Here is a 20,013-nt window from a genome sequence, read left to right on the forward strand (position 1 = left end):
ATCTGCGGATGCTAGGATGGATTTGTTGTACTGGAACATTAATGTCATGTCCCCATGTCCCCAAGCACACACCTGCAGCAGCCACAGCAACTGAGCACGGCCAGAGACTGGTTGGGAACCAGTTGTATCCCTCACTTGATTAAAAGTGGGGTTCAACTATATTCCGCTATTAAGATTCAAAAGCCTTTACTGAAGCTTGCTGTCCTAGTGATCATTGGTTTGCAGCTTTGTTGATGAGATTGCCAATAGATCTGGGCCTGGGTATACAACAGAGTGAGGCATCAGGGTGCTACAAGAGTTTGTTTGTTTGTTTGTTTGTTTGTTTGTTTGTTTGTTTGTTTGTTTGTTTTAAGATCAAGCCCTCCTTGATGAAACAATTCTCAGTTCTTACAGAATTGTGCTACGTGCGAAAAATTGCCTCAGAAATAAAGTAAAAGCAAACCAGTACCGAAAGCTGCATTACACTTCGATTTTTGACAATGCAACCCAAGACACAGTTTTCCAGGAAATAAGAAAAATGCATATCGATCATTTAAAATAGAAAAGAAGTTTGGTACATTGGGTACTACCTAAGTTCTTCCCAACCCACAGCCTGGTTATTTTATAATTAATTGATTAATTTGCAACATTTCAGGCTCACAAAAGACACCCCTCCCCCCAAAAAAAACTAGCTCAGAAAGCATGATTTAAACATGAAGAACCAAAATAAAACCATCAGCTATTGATTGATGTCTCGTAATGTGTTTCTTCTAATGTTGTACTGAGACCTTTCGATAAAGGGTGGTATATAAATTTAATAAACAACATCAACATCAACTTAAAAAATAACCGAGACACCATAACAGCATCATCATAAGGCAGTTACTCTGAGGATCAAACCATTTCAGAAAGCATATTTAAAATAAAAGCTTTGACGGCGTTTCTGAAGGTGTGTTGGAAAGGGGATGAACGGGCTTCTTGAGGGAGAGCACTTCAGAGTGAAGGTGCCACCACTGAGAAATCCTTGCCTCGACATACTCACCAAGATGGTAGTGGGGCATGGAGCAGTTACACCAGAGCTGGTGAACCTGTGGCCCTACAAATGTTCCTGGGCTACCTCTCCCATCATCTCTGATGGTTGACTGTCCTGGCTGAGTCTGATAGGACTTATGAGTCCAGCAACATCTGGGTATATTTAAATAAGAGATGTGTAAAGAGCCTCTCTCCTATTTAACAGTGGAGGGAGTGCTGTTACAGTCATGTCTTGCTTGTGGGCTTCCCACAGGCATCTGGTTGGTCCCTGTGAGAATAGGATGCTGAAGTTGATGGGCCATTGGCCTGATTCAGAAGTTCTCTTCTGGGATAGCTCAGCTGGTAGAACATGAGACTCATGATCTCAGGGTCGTGGGTTCAAGCCCCATGTTGGGCAAAAGATTCCTGCATTGCAGAGGGTTGCAGTAGATTACGCTTGTAAAGGTAAAGGGACCCCTGACCATTAGGTCCAGTCGTGGCTGACTCTTGTGTTGCAGCGCTCATCTCGCTTTATTGGCCAAGGAAGCCGGCGTACAGCTTCCAGGTCATGTGGCCAGCATGACTAAGCCACTTCTGGCGAACCAGAGCAGCACACGGAAACGCCATTTACCTTCCCGCCGGAGTGGTACCTAGTTATCTACTTGCACTTTGACGTGCTTCCAAACTGCTAGGTTGGCAGGAGCAGGGACCAAGCAATGAGAGCTCACCCCGTGGCAGGGATTCGAACCACCGACCTTCTGATTGGCAAGTCCTAGGCTCTGTGGTTTAACCCACAGCACCACCCATGTCCCAATGACCTTTGTAGTCCCTTCCAACTCTACAATTCTATGCATCTATGAGCATTTCAGCAGGAGTGCCTACACTGGTGACGAGCGTCCCTCTATTAAAGGTACAGAAGCCCAGACTTCTTTCAACCTACAATCAGCTCTTGTGCTTAACTGTCCTGAGCCAATTATTGTTCTGAAACCCTCCCTATGTTGGTGTCTACAGTCTTGTTCCGGGTGCAGCCAACATGCTGTCCCCATTCACTTCTGAAGATTGTGACTGATGGGGAACTCTTGACAGTGCCAGCAATAACAAGCTCCTTGTTTGGTGTGATGGATATTCCATTTCTCCCTGGGTCTGGGGGCATTATTCACACTAAAGTATATTACTCATCCTTCTGGCAGGCTGGTAATGAGAGGCATCCTTCTACTTCTTGCCTCCGCCCACTGTGGATTTCAGATGGTAGGTGAAAAGCCTGCTGCTGACTCCAGTGAATGCTGCATCATAATGCCCCAATCAAAATAATCATTGCTCTTACGCAAAACTGTGCCTAATCAGTGGCGTAGCGTGGGGGGTGCAGGGGGGGCCGGCGGCACCGGGCGCAACATCTGGGGGGGCGCGCTCGCACTCGAGTGCTAAAATCCACGGGTTAGGGGGCGCAAATTACTTGCCTTGCCCCGGGTGCTGACAACCCACGCTACGCCACTGTGCCTAATCAGATATGCATTGTGTTACTACAGCGAATGTACATCCCCCCTCCCAACAAAAGGGAAAGGGGATATCAGGACCACAAATGCTTTCAGCAAGAGAATCTGTAGCCAGTCAAGCTCAGCATAAGCAATAAAATACCACATTTCCCTGCTTCCATATCCTCCAGCATTTCTCCAATGAAAATAGGGATGTCCTACTCAACAACAACAATAATTTTATTATTTATAGCCCACCCATCTGACTGGATTGCCTCAGCCATATTAGGTGGCTTCCAACATACACAAAAACATAATAAAACATTAAACATTAAAAAAAGACTTCTCTATACAGGGCTGCCTCCAGATATCTTTTAAAGGTTGTATAGTTACTTCTCATTTGCTTGGGGGTTGCATAACTCCATACCCTCTGATGAAAATAGGGGCATCCTAAGTTAAAGCGGGGCATTCAAGGATCAAATCAGAAACTGGGGTGGCTTATGTAAATCTGTCCCTGGAAAATAGAGACACTTGGGGGGGGGCTGCGCTTCTCATTCTAGTTTTGAGAAAAATGGAGTTTCTGAGAGGATTCGGGCACTAAGAAAGCTCAGTGTGGGAAAGTGTGCAAACTGTGTACAGGTGTCATGCATGGTGACAGCCCCCCCCCCCCGGTATCACTACATGAACACATCTTGTGCATTAGGGTTGCCAACTTTAAAACTAGCATTTGTAGCTGTGCCTTTTAACAGCAGCCGGGTCAACGGCAATGAGCAGGTGATAATGCCTGTCTCAGAGGGGAGTGCTAGAAAAGGTGCAGAAAAGGGTAACCAAAATTAGAGGGGAGTGAGGCCTGAACCAACTTCCTTTGAGAAAAGATTACACTTAGTGATTGCAGCAGGATGCAATATGTTTACAAAACTATACATGGTGGGGAGAAGGTGAACAGAGGAGAGTATTTCTCCCTTTTTTGTAACAATAACATGTCAGCCGCATCCTCAGTGCCCAGAAGGCAGTCAGACAGCGAATCTGTCCGTTCCCCCAATTTGTACTGCGTATTTTCCCCAAACCCACAGCGATCTCAAATGCTCACTCGCTGTGACTCACAGCTGTTCTCCGCCCATCATTTAGGGGGTACAGTCTATAATAAACTGTCTCCACAATGTTTGATTACAATGTAATGCCTGTGGTCTCGGTTTGTAGCTTAGATTGCCTCGGGCAATTGCTTCCATACTCGGGAAGCTTCCAGCAAGTCTGACATCCCTCTTGCTCCCTTGCCAACTTGTGTACATCCACGCATAACTAACATGCTAATGAAAAGCCACTTTGCAATCATTAATTTGGTAAAGGAAAACAGCGTATATGCACTCATACCCCCTGCTTGCAGAATTGCAAAACAAAACACAGCGGTCCTGTAAATAAATTGAGCTGCCAAGTCATTTGCTAATCCTAAATGCTGAAGGGTCCAAATGCACCAACAGGACTGCATTCCCACCATTCAGTTCTAGCAGGTCTGCTATGGCAGCCAAACCTCACTTAACATGCAAGCTCTTGAGTTTTTCCTGCTGGGTTCAAGGATTTTGAGCTGAGAATTATCAACAGGCACCAACCACTCCAGGGACGCGGGTGGCACTGTGGGTTAAATCACAGAGCCTAGGGCTTGCCAATCAGAAGGTCGGCAGTTCGAATCCCCATAATGGGGTGAGCTCCTGCCCACCTAGCAGTTCGAAAGCATGTCAAAGTGCAAGTAGATAAATAGGTACCGCTCTGGCGAGAAGGTAAACGGTGTTTCCGTGTGCTGCTCTGGTTCGCCAGAAGCAGCTTAGTCATGCTGGCCACATGACCCGGAAGCTGTACACCTGCTCCCTCAGCCAATGAAGCGAGAGGAACGCCGCAACCCCAGAGTCGTCCACAAATGGACCTAACAGTCAGGGGTCCCTTTACCTTTACTTTACCAACCACTCTAGGCAAACCTACACCAGTGCATTCAAAACACATTACATCCTCCAAAGAGTCCTGGGAACCGTAGTTTATGGAAGGTGCTGGGGATTGTAGTTTTATGAATGGAAACTACCAGTTCCCATGATGTGTCAGGGCTGGAGTCAGGCCACCATTAATAACACGCTGTAAAGAAAGAGCACTAATTGAATCACTCACTGCAAGGGAGAATTCAGCAGCTGAGACTCAATGCAGCAGTGTGATGCTGTAGGTCCTGGTCTTTGTCATCTGTTGCTGTGAATTCTGTAAGGTGCGGATGAGCAAATTACACAGGAAGAGCGAATACTGCAACTCCAAATCAGACACGGCGGCAGAGAAAGGGGTAAAGTGGGAATGATTCATTGGCAAACCCCCACGCTAGTGAAAGTTGTTTAGGTTTGGTGATGGAGGCATTGATTTGTTTTGTATTGAGGCAGATAATGTGCCTGTCTAGTCCAGCAGGGAACTGCATCTTAAAACTGCATCATCCAGCTATACTTATTTAATAATCTCTGTGCCCATTTTCTCAAGACGTGTACCATCTGTTGATGTGAAGCATGAGTCTCCTATTACTGATTCAGAGAACTGGCTCCCTTCCTGACCCAGTAACTCTTGCTTAAGGAGGACCTCAGTAACTGGCTCTCCTCTCCCCATGTGGTTCTGAAACACCAGATGTGAACATAGAGGCAACACAGAACCACGTGGGTGGAGCTAGCTTGTCAGCTGACCATTGCTGAGACGGGAGGGAGAGTGATGATTGGGTGGGATGAAAGACCCACACAGTTGAGCCAACCCATGTAGTTTCTAGCTTCCAAACATGATTGCAATGGCATAGGAAGAAATGTTTGAAGGGGCATTAAGACCATCTTGGCTGTGGTGGGGTACATGCATTGCCTTCCAAAAGCCCCAGGTTCCTGCCTGAAACCTTGCTAGTTAGTGACAACAATACTGACCTAGATCAGACTCAGTACAGTGGTACCTCGGGTTACAGACGCTTCAGGTTACAGACTCCGCTAACCCAGAAATTGTACCTCAGGTTAAGAACTTGCTTCAGGATGAGAACAGAAATCGCGTGGCGGCAGTGGGAGGCTCCATTAGCTAAAAAGTGGTACCTCAGGTTAAGAACAGTTTCAGGTTAAGAATGGACCTCCAGAACAAATTATGTTCTTAACCCGAGGTACCACTGTATAAGGACGCTTCCTATGCTCATGTCATCACTGACTGATCTTTCCTCTGTGTGGGGGTGTTTTGTCTTGTTTTTTAAATCCACTGCTTATCTGAAGTTAGAGCAATCAAAGCTAGTGGTCCACTTCCCCAGAGTAACCATCTCCGGAAGCCCAGAGGGTGCACATTAACCTGAACCGCACCAATTGCTATATAACAGGCATGTCCAACTCCCAAGAGACTGTGATCTACTCTCAGTATAAAAAAACTGGCAGTCATCTACCCATTGTCATTGGAGGGAGGAGGTGTTGGAATGCGTCCAGTGAGAGGGGGGCAATTGGCAGGCTCCCAGGTGGCTCCAACCCACCAGCCAGCAGCCGGGTGAACTCTGGTTCTCAGAACAGCAACAAAACTGCGACTCAAGCCTCAGAAACCTTTAGAGACTGAGCACGCAAGCCAGCAGAGATAAGAACTCTTCGCAACAGAAGTGGCAGACAGAGGCTGTGTAAAGCGTATTTATAAGCATTTTATTCAGCAACAGGACAAAGGAAAAACATGTCTGCTCCCCTTCGTGTCCAAGCAAAACAGCATAAGCAAATGTTATACACAACGGAAGTTCCCAGCAGGCTGTGCTGGAAGTAAACAGACATGTGACATACAACAATCCACACATCATAGCTGTCAACGTTTCCCTTTTTTAAAGAGAAAGTCCCTTATTCCGAATAGGATTCCTCGCAAGAAAAGGGAAAAGTTGACAGCTATGCCACACATCTGTTTTAAGGTGGAACATCATAATCCGAACAGGAGGAGCATGCATGGGGTGGGTGGATTGCCCAGAGTTGTTGAGCTTTTTTGGGGAATATTGCACAGAGTTTTTTAGCTTTCCCCCCTTAACTTTTTGTACATGTTAAGGATCGCGTGATCTACCAGGATCAGCCAGGGATCTACTGGTTGGACATCCCTGCTATATAGGAAATAACCTGACCGACCAATAACACTGCAGGGAGGCAGCCACCTTTGCACCCAGCTGATAATGTCTGTCTGGATTAGGTTTGTTTTTGGAGAGACATTTGGGTCTATTTAAAGAAGAGCGTCTGCTCGAGGATCCGTGTTCTTTTATCTTTCTGCCTTTTCGTGTAATAGAAGCAAGTGCATGTATCTCTTCTGACAAATCTTGAAGAAGTGCATGCAAACAGGAGCCAGGCCTTCTTCTTTCTCCACAGGAGATGCTGAGCAGTGAATGGGAGACTCAGACACACAAAAAATATGCACTCTGAGCCAGCAGTACTTTACATAATAATGGGGAAATGGCAGGGGGGAAGCTTTTACTTTAATACCCTTTACTATATTTTTTAATATACTGCAGATATTTTAAAATTAATAAAGTAACGTTTTGACCTTTTAATACTTGATCGTTTATATCTGGCTGAGGTGGAGATGCTTTCCAGCCAGTCCAGACCTAGAAATCTGTTTTAGGGGCCATTGTGCAAACAATAATAGGCACATCCCAGCCATAGTTAAGCACTTTCACTGGCTTTCAATGGAAAGAGAGTGAAGCATGTGCCCCATTCTTCTGCGTTGAAACCGAGGGATGCTGAGCTTGGGCTGGACCACATCTAATCTTGTGCAGTGTGGTGGTTAAAGTGGTGTCTTGTTCCTATTCCTGCTACATTTGGAAACAAAGGCTCAGTGTGCACCAGAGATGTTCTGGTGAGTCATAGGATACTGCACTGCACTGCTGTTTTTGGGTCTTTTCTCTCCAGGTTTCTCTTCATAGACAAACACAGTGTGATGGCCTGGGATTCGGACTCGGATGCTGAACCTGAGGGATCCCAGCCTGCACAGGATTCCCCGCCTCCGGAACCAGCTCAGCCGGGGCTGGGGCCTGAGCCTGAAGGGTCCTCACCTGTGCAGGAACCTCAGGTGCAGGCATCAGCTGAGTCTGCTCTGGCTCCTGAGGTGATGGAGGACCCATTGCCTGCAGGTGCTCCACTCTCAGCCCCGTCAGGGGAAGCTGAGGTTGCCTCTGGGTCTGGTAACCCTCCAGCCTCTCCTGAGCTGCAGAGGCTCAGGGCAGAGAGGTGGAGGGAACTAAGTTCCCGCAGGAGGAGTGCTCACCTCCAGGCCAGGAGAGGCGAGTCACCAGAGGATCGGGGCCGCCCTATGCCTCGGGGCAGATAAAAGCCGGCCAGCCCCAGTCCCAAGTTGCGGGAGTAACATTGTTGGTTGCTAGTTCCTGCCTGAACCCTGTCTTGAGTTCCCGCCTGAGTTCCTGACCCACCCTGGCTCCCTGCTTGCATGCCTGTTCCTGACTTCACCTGACTCCCTGCCCTGCACACAGCTTCAGCTACTACAGACTGCCCCCATGCTGCACCTTTGACCACGGACCGGACTTGGACCTCGCCTCTTGGGTAACCCACGGGACCAGCACACACAGAAGCACTGTTGCTAAGCTAGGCCACAGCAGGGGTAAGAGGAATGCATTCATGCCAAAACCCGTGTGTGTGTGTGTGTATGTGTGTGTGTAACCCAGCACTGGATCCTTGGTGTCAGGGACTGGACTGAGGGGGACGTGACTGAGGAGGAATGGTGGAAGCCGCCTCCCCTCCTCTTCTCCCTTCCAGAGAAGAGGAAGGCAGTATTGAATTACAGCAGTGGTTTGAGGAAGGTCACACCTCAGAGACAGGTGAACAGAAGAGTTGGGAGGTGTTGGGAGAAGAGAAGGGGGAGACAGAACTAGAGCAGCCAGCTGACATGTTATCACTGTAAAACATTCCCGATCCCGCTTCTCCCAGAACCCGGCATGCACTGAAAGTGGAAGAGCAAAGGACTCAGAGACAATTGGCCCCTGGCGGCCACCGTAAGGGGAAGTGCTGTTGCTAGGAAGGGAGGGGGGAGGAACTCAGTTGGAGTAACGCCATTAATCTAAGAAGCAGTGTACATGAGCCTCTCACTGTGAATACTAAATAAAGACTCGGTAATTATTATTATTATTATTATTATTATTATTATTATAAGAGCTTTCTTGTCTACTTCCTTGGCTGTCTGCTGTGAGGGGAGGTGGGGAGGATAGGAATTCACTGAAGCCTGGCACTTGGGACTGAATTGTACTTTTCTGCTGGTTCTGGGACTCTCTCAGTGTAGTGGTTAAGCGCGGTGGACTCGTAATCTGGTGAACCGGGTTCGATTCCCCGCTCCTCCACATGCAGCGGCTGGGTGACCTTGGGCTAGTCACACTTCTCTGAAGTCTCTCAGCCTCACTCACCTCACTGAGTGTTTGTTGTGGGGGAGGAAGGGAAAGGAGAATGTTAGCCGTTGGAGACTCCTTCGGGTAGTGATAAAGTGGGATATCAAATCCAAACTACTCTTCTTCTTCCTCTTCTTCTTCCTCTTCTTCTTCCTCTTCTTCTTCCTCTTCTTCTTCCTCTTCTTCTTCCTCTTCTTCTTCCTCTTCTTCCTCTTCTTCCTCTCCTCCTCCCCCTCCTCCTCCTCCTCGTCCTCTCTCTCTCTCTCTGCCTTTTAAGCTGAAATCCTCACAAGACAGCTTCCAGCATATAATATATAATCAACACCTCTAAGTCAGTGATGGAATGAACAATACCGTGTCATTAAAAACAGCAGCATCCGTAACATAGACACACAACAATAATAAAATCAATGAAAAATAGATCACAACAATTTCCACATCAGATCAAGCCAGCGGCATCATAGAGTTGGAAGGGATCATGAGGGCCAGCCACCCAGTCCAACCCTTGCAATGCAGAAATCTTTTGCCCAATGTGGGGCTTGAACCCACGACCCTCAGATTAAAACCCTCATGATCTACTGACTGAGCTGCCCCAACTTTCCCAGGTGGTATATAGCTTTCGAAGCTATATATCATGTACTTGTCCCATTGGTACCCCTCTCCAAACTGCTCGGCACAGTACCTTTCTGTTTTGGCAAGCCTACTCAGGCATGTTAGCAAGATGTCCATAGCCATTCTTAATTTCACCTCCCCAATTTCAATTATATGTTGTTTTAAATTGTCTTATGTACACCATGCCCAGATGGGGGGCTGGGGGGGGGCTGTTGAAGTCCAAACCACCTACAGTGCACCAGGTTGGCAAAAGGCTGTGATGCAACATTCCAGCTTCTAACATGAAGCAGGTATTTCATGGCTTCATCATGCACCTCATGAGATGTTTCCCTCTATGCAACTGAGGTCCGAGGCAATAAATGTGGAAATCCCATCATCTCTCTAGGAGGAGAGGGAAACTGCTGAAGTGTGAAATCGGCAGGTCAAAGCTGGCAAGAGGAAAAGATCAAGGATTCCATCATCTCCTATTCGGTAATGAAATGCTCTTATTAAATCCCTTGGAATTAGTCTATTTTCATGTCTCTTGCTTAAATCCTTTGCTCTTGTGCCGAAAACCTATTTGCAATTTGCTCAAGTCAGTCCCTTACTTTTCCTTGTCCTTTCAAATTTATAAATATGTGGGAGAATGGAACAGTTATCCTTCCCTGCGCTGTGAATATTTACAGTGGGGTATGTGGGGGGGGGGGAGCTTGAGCCCATTGGGAACAGATAAACAAATTGAGAAGCCTGTTCAAACTCAGCCATGCCAGAAATGCAGGCAGATGCTACAAAGTGGGATAAGTGCTTTGCATTGAACTATGCCATTTCCTACTGCCTTGATAACAGGGTGAGAATTTAACCCATTGAACAAAAGGACCACATAACCCCATGGCTGAGACTGGTAGCTATGTGGTTTTAGAGAAGAAATTCAGGGCACGTACTTTACAAGGAGAGCAATTAGCTGTCCGAAAAATGTGAAGGATTCTCAAGTTCTCCTTGGCAAGCCCCACATGGAAGTTCTCTTGGGCAAACCCTACTAAAATGAATGGGACTTGCTGTTGGGATACTGCCGGGGAGACAGGGGCATTTGGCAGGCCCCCAGCTGGCTCCAGCCACTGGCCAGCAGCTGGGTGATCTCCAGTCCTCGGAACAGCATCAAACAGCGACACAAGCCTCAGAAGCCTTCAGAAGCTGTGCACGCTCTTATCAGCAGAGTGAATAACTTCTCACAATGGAAGTGGCGGACAGAGACATGTGTAAGCATTACTATTTACAAGCGTTTATTCAGCATAGTTCAGGAACAAAGGAAAAACATGTCTGCTTCTCTTCGTCTCCAAGCAAATAGCAAGATAGCAAAAGCAATATACAGACAGAACTTCCCAGCAAGCCTGTGCTGGAAGTAAACAGGCATGTGACACACAACAGTCATGCCTGTTCCTTTTAAGGTGGAACAGAACTATATCCTAACACTTGCGTGAGTGAGCACTTATGCTCTTCCACAAATCCCATTCAGCTGAGTGGAGCCCGAGTAGGAGAACTTCCCGGTGGATCGAGCCCTGGATCTGCATTTCTTTCCAAAGGAAGCCCAGTGATAGAAGGAGACATTGCCAGGCAGGGTCAGGAGCAGTGAGGTGAACCTGTATTGCCAAGGTTAGTATTATCCGGCAAGACTTCTTAGATATTACGTACGCAATGAGGCATTCTGAGATTTGTACCAGCTACCAACAGGTAGGTAATCTCATGCATGTTAGTGTCTCGAACACACCCAGACCAAGGAGGACAAACCAGCAGGTAGTTTAATTCTTTACTGACAAAGCACAAACTTACAGTAGCTCCCGAGGTGCGCTAAACATGTGTGCGCAAGCTTCTGATGGCTAGGTAGCTGGTGGTGCTCCAAGCTGGACGTTTGGAGCAGCAGTATGGCCACATGAACACCCAAACGTAAATACCCTCATCTGACAGCTCAAGTGCAAGCTCTCAGAGTCCTGACAGACCCTGACAGTTAAGTCCAAACCACCCGTTTAAAGGTGGTTTAGGAAAAGGTAAAGGACCCCTGACAGTTAAGTCCAGTCGTGAACGACTCTGGGGTTGCAGCGCTCATCTCGTTTTACTGGCAGAGGGAGCCAACGTTTGTCCGCAGACAGCTTCTGGGTCATGTGGCCAACATGACTAAGCCGCTTCTGGCGAAACCAGAGCAGCGCACGGAAACGCTGTTTACCTTCCCGCTGGAGCGGTACCTATTTATCTACTTGCACTTTTTTGGCATGCTTTCGAACTGCTAGGTTGGCAGGAGCTGGGATCAAGCAATGGGAGCTCACCCCGTCATGGGGATTCGAACTGCCGACCTTCTGATCGGCAGGCCCTAGGCTCTGTGGTTTAGACCACAGCGCCACCCGCGTCCCGAGAACCACCTGTTTAGATCAGGGCAATTCAGTACCACTGATTGGATCCAACATGGACACATATGCATACCTGCCATCTCCTCTAAAACTAATAGTCAGGAGGTCTACTGCATAGAGAATAAGGTTTTCAACAGCCATGATGACTGTGCTCTTCTTCCTCCATGTTTGGAGGCTGTAATGCTTCTGCCTCAGAAGGGGAGAGGGCTCTTGTGCTTGGGTGCTGCTTGGGTGTTTCCCATAGGCATATGGTTGGCCACAGTGTGAACAGGATGCTGGACTAGATGGGCCGTTAGCCTGATCTAGAAGGCCCTTCTTACCTTCTTATGCTGAGGACCTCTCACCTTACCACATTGTCTGACCCTGAGCCTCACTTGTATATCCACTTTCTCAGACCGTTTGCTCACTGTGTGCTTTCTGTAAATTATGAGTTTGTCCCATCCCCACCAGCTGGTACTGTCTTCCCTCCTAGCTTGTATCAATGTGAAATAGTACAGAAATTGCCTCTGGTTATTCAGGAGTTCTTTACTTTGTTTTGAATAAGCTTCAACGTTGGATTAATCCTTTGCGTAACCAAATGTAATTTTGAAGCATATTAATACTGCTGGATGCTTATGTAAGCATGTTTTTAAGCTGCATATATATAATATATATAATTTTAAGCTGCATGTATATAATACGCTGTAGAATTGCCTAGGTGGCATCTTTGGGGTAGGAGGCTCCAAGCCTGTAGTTTTTATATCTGTAAGACAACTTTCTGCAGGAAAAGAAATGGCTAAAGTAGTCAGACCATTACCTTTGCTGAGTTAGTGCTCTAGCCAAGCCTGTTAAGTATCTATTTGCATGTTTAAAGAGTCCAGGTTACTGGTTGCCAGAGAAACTACTACAGTGGTACCTCGGGTTACATACTGTAATGGTTGTAAGGGGTTACTTGTGCGTAAGTTGCCTTCCGTTTTGGTTAGATTGCCTGGCCAACCATGCTTTGGCTGACAGCTCACACTCTGTGGCCGGTCAGTCACTTGCAGAATCTGTCAGTGGGCGTTTCCTGAACCTCTTCCAGCATAAGAGCTGTTTGACGCCAAGTCTCCTCCTACTCTCCCTGCGCAGAACTCTCCTGCACAAGTAAGGGGAAGGCAGAGGCGTGTCCGCGCTCTCCCCACTAGTCTCGGGTGAAGGGTCTTGGAGACCTCTCTCCGAATCCTCCATTTCCCTCCCTTCCCTACCGGTGTTACGCTGAAAACCTTCCGCCCTGCTGGTCCCCTCTCCTGCATCGCTGTGGAGCCTTGCCTCCACCTCTCCTTCTGATGTCAGTTCCCTGAAACATACGTTTCAGGTTACATACACTTCAGGTTACAGAAATTGTGCTCCGGCGGCACAGCAGTAGCAGCAGGAGGCCCCATTAGCTAAAGTGGTGCTTCAGGTTAAGAACAGTTTCAGGTTAAGTACGGACCTCCGGAACGAATTAAGTACTTAACCCGAGGTACCACTGTATCTGGAAATACTTTCCAAGCTAAGTAGGCCTTCTGCTCTCCACTTACTGAAGATGACATCACTGGTAAGTGTAAGACTGGGCCGAGGAACCTGTGGCCCTTCAAGTGTTGCTGGACTACAACTCCCATCACCCCGACTCTTAACTATGCTGCCAGGGGCTGATGGGAGTTGGAGTCAAGCAGCAGCTGGAGATCACAGGTTCTTCACTCTTCGTGTAAGAGAATAATAGGCTTGGAGGCACTCTTGACTTGGATTAGGCTAGGAAGACACACAGAGGCTTGACTTGCTCTCTATGCTGAATCCAAAGCTATAGCTTTGTGGTGGCCCCTGGAAACCCCATGGAGGGGAGCAAGATCTGTTCATGTATCAATTATGTGTGTCTTTCAGTCTTATGCTTGGCCCATATGTATGTGTGTATAAATAAAACCATGCATCCCATAGACACTACAGTCTCCACTGACTTTCATTCTAAGGAAACCAAACATGAGTATGCCCTGGGACTCCTAGGCACTCTCAGTACTCAGTCATTGGGTCACACATAACAATAATCACTGCAGCAGTGGTGTAGCAGGGGCTGCCAGCGTCCAGAGCTGCGTGGAGGTGTGGGTGGGAGAGAGGGAAACAGGCAGAGTACACATGCACATTCAACTGCCTTAAAGAAGAGCCATTCCGTTGTCTGGAGAGGTCATTTTCTGTTTCGCATGGAGAAGCCATTTTCAATGGAGCCCAGCGATGGAAGCGTGCAGCTGTATTGAGGCAGCACCAGGTGTTGAAATTTTGTGCCCCTAATAATTTTGCGCCTGGGGCAACTGCCCTTGTGACACCCCCCCCCCATGCTACATCACAGCAGCACTTGCCACCTACCCCTGTGCATGTTCTGTGGATCATGCTCCCAAGTCAATGTACACAGTCTTGCAGCCTGAAAATGTAATCCTATGTGATCCTGCTCAAAAGTAAGTTCTATTAAATTCTATGGGCTTTATGCCCAGGAAAGTGGGCATAGGGTTATAGCTTTCATTATTCTTTGGCAGGTGAGAATCTGAGTCTGAAAAGCGGTACAGTAACTAGGCAATGATCCCAGAAAGGAATGTCTGACACTCCAACTGGCACAGCACGTTGCCTCTTGCGACAGCATCATATTATGTGAGGGGTCCAGTCATGTCATTTATTCAGAGATGTGAAACACTGAAGATGAAAGCATTTGTCAAAAAACATGCTCCAGAAGATGGGCAGTGTAGCATTTGGAACTTAACATGGCAGCTATGTACACAACTTTAACCATAGCATGAATGCCCAACAGCTTTTACAAATACACCAAAATTACAGGGGACTTTGAAAACTTAGGTGGTAGGTGTTGCATCTGAAGAGAGTTCACCTTCTGTGCCATGTCAGATAACAGCAATAATGGTGTGTTTATAGATTAGCTGGAAAAAACATCACAGTAACAAATCTTGTTATGATTCCCCAGCGGGGGATTGAGAAAGCAAGCAAGGAAGATGTGGCCAGTGAGGAAAACTTGATAAAAACGTTTGTAGAATCAGGTATTGAAGAAAAGTTTTTGTAGAACAACAAGTCATATAAGGTAGTGGTTAACCCACAGTGGAAATGAACCAGTAGTGGGTTGTACTTGAAGGCAACTGTTCCCGATATGTATTTGGCTTTGAATCTTCACTATTGGAGACCTAAGCCTTGAGATTACAAATTCATGTTGCTATCCTGTTGCTGTTTAGCCCTCACTCACTGGAAGAAGCAAAGATCACCACTGTCGAAGCAATGATTCTTCAACATCAACTTTGTTGGACTGGTCATGTTGTGGGGATGCCTGATTATCATCTTCCAAAGCAACTACTCTATTCCAAACTTGAAACCGGAATGCTGGTGGTCAACAAAAGTGGTTTAAAGACTCTCTCAAGGCAAATCTAAAAAAATGTAGTATAAACAATGACAAATGGGAAATACTGGCCTGCGAGTGCTCCAGTTGGAGAACAGCCTTTACCAAAGGTGTTGTGGACTTTGAAGACGCATGAACTCGGGACGAAAGAGAGAAACGTGCTAAGAGGAAGGCACACTTGGCAAATGCTCACCATGATCAACTCCCACGTGGAAATCTGTGTCCCCACTGTGGAAGGACGTGTGGATCCAGAATTGCCCTCCACAGTCACTTACGAACTCGCTGTTAAGACTGTGTTCATGGAAGACAATCTTACTCTGCTATGAGTGATCGCCAGAGAAGAAGAAAAGAAGAAGCTGTTTAGCTGCAAACAGCCTCCTAAGGAGAAAACATTGTGGGCAGTGCCTGGCAGCAGGCTAGTAAATTATGTGAACTGTGCGAGGCCACATCATCATGGTTGCAGCATTTGCTGATTGGTGCCTTCCCTACCTGGTGAATGTGCATCATCAATGTGCATCATCGTGGTTGGTAGGTAAGGGCAGAATTTGGAGGGTGCTATGGGAGTGGCTGTCGGTGCTGCTATGTCCCGACAGCTGTTGCTGTCTGCATTTGGATTACAACTTTTTACACCAGTGTAAACCCTGGTGTAGCAGAAGCCCAGAATAGCAGCAAATAAAATCCGCACATATATCAGCGACTGATAAGACTTGTCAACCAGTTCTTCCAAAGTCTTCCTAAATTATAAAGCGCCAAAATACAGGCCTACCTACCTACCTGGTTGATGTGAGGATAAAATGAGGAGGAAGATTGGCTGGGGAGCGAAAGGGAGAGGGTATCAGAAAGCATTAAACTATAGGTAACAGCCTTAGTCTTCACGTATGTCAGCATGCGTACATGAGCTGCTGCCTGTTCCAGTTATGTCATCTGCTAGAAAATCCCATTGCCCGGTCTGTGCCCTTGACACAATGAAGCATGGGGGGGAACTCATTCTGAACCAGGTCTATTCAGAACACAGACTGCAAAGTTACATCTGTTTACAAAATTTGCATTTCGGTTGCCATACAGTGGTACCTTGGGTTAAGAACTTAATTCGTTCTGGAGGTCCATTCTTAACCTGAAACTGTTCTTAACCTGAGGTACCACTTTAGCTAATGGGGCCTCCCGCTGCCACTGTGCTGCCGCCCCACGATTTCTGTTCTCATCCTGAAGCAAATTTCTTAACCCGAGGTACTATTTCTGGGTTAGCGGAGTCTGTAACCTGAAGCGTCTGTAACCTGAAGCGTCTGTAACCCGAGGTACCACTGTATTTGTCTTCTTTTGGATGAGAAGTCCTGAAAAAGAGGACTTGTGAAAGGTTTACAAGGAAACAAGTGGTGGCGCTGTGGGTTAAAGCCTCAGTGCCTAGGGCTTGCCGATCGAAAGGTCGGCGGTTCGAATCCCTGCGGCGGGGTGCGCTCCCGCTGCTCGGTCCCAGCGCCTGCCAACCTAGCAGTTCGAAAGCACCTCCGGGTGCAAGTAGATAAATAGGGACCGCTTACCAGCGGGAAGGTAAACGGCGTTTCCGTGTGCGGCTCTGGCTCTGGCTCTGGCTCTGGCCAGAGCAGCGATGTCACGCTGGCCACGTGACCCGGAAGTGTCTCCGGACAGCGCTGGCCCCTGGCCTCTTAAGTGAGATGGGCGCACAACCCCAGAGTCTGTCAAGACTGGCCCGTACGGGCAGGGGTACCTTTACCTTTACCTTTACCTTTAAGTAGTGAGATTCTGTGGAATAAAACTGAACACTGGGCTTCACCATTTATGCCTGTTACCAGCATGAGTCTGACCAAGCTGCGGGGGGCAGTGGAGGACAGGAGTGCCTGGCGTTCTCTGGTCCATGGGGTCACGAAGAGTCGGACACGACTAAACGACTAAACAACAACAACAACAAACACACATTGAGCAGACACATTTCTGCTTCCCTCCCTTGTATTTTATTTTCAATTGTAGGTTTTCACAATTCGATTTTCTTTCTGTACGAGTAATACTTAGGCAATTACATTGCCATGTTAAAGGTAAATTACCATGTTAGGTTACAACAAACCCCCCTAAGTGTAAGACTGCCAACAGCAGACTTCTTGTCTTTAACATCTTCAAAGCTGCCAAGAACCAGAGATGCATCAATAAATAAATCAATGTCTGGAGAAATGGGGGGTGGAGGAGATTGATGCCGAGAAAGTTCTGAAATGATTTCACAAGTGAGACAATAAACGCCAGCTCTTCTGAAAAATGCACCAGAGTATTCACGCACTTAGGGCACAGCTCTGCATCCAATGCTAAAAGATTGCCAAACCCTTGAAGGCAAGGAAAGAGAGCCTCTGGCAATTCCCATCATCCCTGTCCATGGATCATTCTAGTTGGGACCAAGTGGACCTGCAGTCCAACATCTGGAGGGCTATAGCTTACCCACCCCTTAAGGGACTTATCTCTTGAGCAGGTATAGCAATTGCTGGAGGCTGCAGTCAGACAGATGTCTCTCAATAACCATTGCTCTTCTACTGTGAGCTACAAGTGAAACGGCAAATGACTACTGTTAGGCATCATTTTCCACACTCTTGTTGTGTTCCATCAGCACCACTGGGACATGCTTTTGCTGCCAGTAGAAATGCCCTATTCATTTAAGCAGCCACATTCTTTATAATATTTGTATGTGCCCCATTATAACTCCTCGTTTATTTTTTAAAAATATATCTTTTAAAAAGATTTTTAAAACCTTTACAAAAGTGACTGGAACACCCACCCACGCTTATCTTTCCAAATAGAATTATAGTGTAATAGTACTATAACAGTCTTCCATTTAAGTGGCATTTCGATAATATTTTAATTTAAGCAAAAGGGTAATCAGAAAAGCATTTTATCACTAATTGAAAGATGAGGGTTTTGGAACAGTAATAAATAGGGTGATAAAATGAACACTTTTTCAAGTTATTGTGGATGTGTGCCAAGCTTCAAATGGCTGCTTGGATGAACAGAAGCTTCCCCATCCACAACAACTTTGTCATATCCACAGCTGTGGGTGGAGCATAGCAGGATGAACAAAAACAAGATAAAAATAAAAATAAAACACAAATATTTTTAAAATCCATTTTAAAACCTGCAGGGAAAAAAGAATTTGCCTGACACTGAAAAGTGACCATATTGGCCCCAAGCAGGCAGCCCTGGGGAAGAAATTATGCAAACAGGGTGCCACCACTGAGAAGTCTCCCTATCTCTTTCTCTGATCAGCAACCACCTTGTTTCAGATTGCAAAGGATGTTATCCACCCTTGGAAGAAACCAGGTTTTCTTTTTGCATGTGTTGTTGTTCTGGGCATGCCTTCTCTGAGGACAAGTGAATTCTGCTGCCTCTTTGCAGCGAGAATGGCTGAATGGTGCAATCGTACACCACAGGGAGATGGAAAAAATTATCCACCCTGCTAAAAAGCTGATGGGATGGAAGGAAAGCCAGAATTGTCTATCAGGAGGGGACACGGCAAAGTAGTCTTCTCTGTGGGTGGGGAGTTTGGGTTCACAAGATCTTCTAATTGCTGAGTTAAGTGCTGCCATTAGAACAAGACTTTGACAAAGAAGTCTCCCTTGGTAAGGCTATAAAGCCCAGAGTCTAAATTGACCTACAGGTAAGTGCAACACGAGTGGAATTCATTGATTTCTTACAGCATGTTAGCAGTTATCTCTCACTCTCACACACTGGGATATGTGAAAGTATATCTTGTTTTACCAGTGAATGACGTATTCTGTGTCTCTCAGTCTACGGGACAATGTAACATACTGCGGAAGCCCAACTAGCTAAAACCTGCATCATTTGTCACAGATAAATGCACTGTTTGTAGCAAGCTGATGGGGCATGTCAGTTGCCAGCATCTCTAACATCAATGAGGACTGAACTCCTGAGCGAAAAGGTGACAGATACAGCAACATACTATTGCCCCAAGACTAGCTAGGCAGTGTGTGTGTGTGTGTGTGTGTGTGCGCACGCGCACGCGCTAAACATCTAAGTAAAGGTAAAAGGTAAAGTATCCCTGGATGGTTAAGTCCAGTCAAAAGCAACTACAGTGGTACCTCGGGTTAAGTACTTAATTTGTTCCGGAGGTCCGTTTTTAACCTGAAAGTGTTCTTAACCTGAAGCACCACTTTAGCTAATAGGGCCTCCTGCTGCTGCCGCGCCGCTGGAGCACGATTTCAGTTCGCACCCTGAAACAAAGTTCTTAACGCAAGGTACTATCTCTGGGTTAGCGGAGTCTGTAACCTGAAGCGTATGTAATCCGAGGTATGGGGTTGTGGCGCTCATCTCGCTTTCAGCCGAGGTGCCGGCATTGGTCCACAGACAGCTTTCCGGGTCATTTGGCACGCTTCTGGTACAACGGAACACTAGAGCGCACGGAAACGGTGTTTACCTTCCTGCCACAGCAGTACCTATTTATCTACTTGCATTATCATGCTTTCAAACTGCTAGGCTGGCAGGAGCCGGGACAGAGCAACAGGAGCTCACTCCATCATGGGGATTCGAACCGCCTACCTTCCGATAAGCAAGCCCAAGAGGCTCAGTGTGGTAAACATCTAACACTTGGCTGAGGACCTTAAGAGAAGTAAACTGGACAGACAGTTGAATGCGATCTCGCTGTGCACTAATGAGCCAACAGAAGTCTGAACAAGAAGCATTAGGCAGCAAAACTGTGTGTGTGCATTGATTCCTAGCTCCTTGTCTCCACATCTCTTAAGCTCATGCTGTGTGGCAAAGAAAAAGTTTGGTTCTTCCTTT

The sequence above is a fragment of the Podarcis cretensis genome, assembly GCF_951804945.1.
Source record: "Podarcis cretensis genome assembly, chromosome: 2".
In the NCBI taxonomy this organism is placed as follows: domain Eukaryota; kingdom Metazoa; phylum Chordata; class Lepidosauria; order Squamata; family Lacertidae; genus Podarcis; species Podarcis cretensis.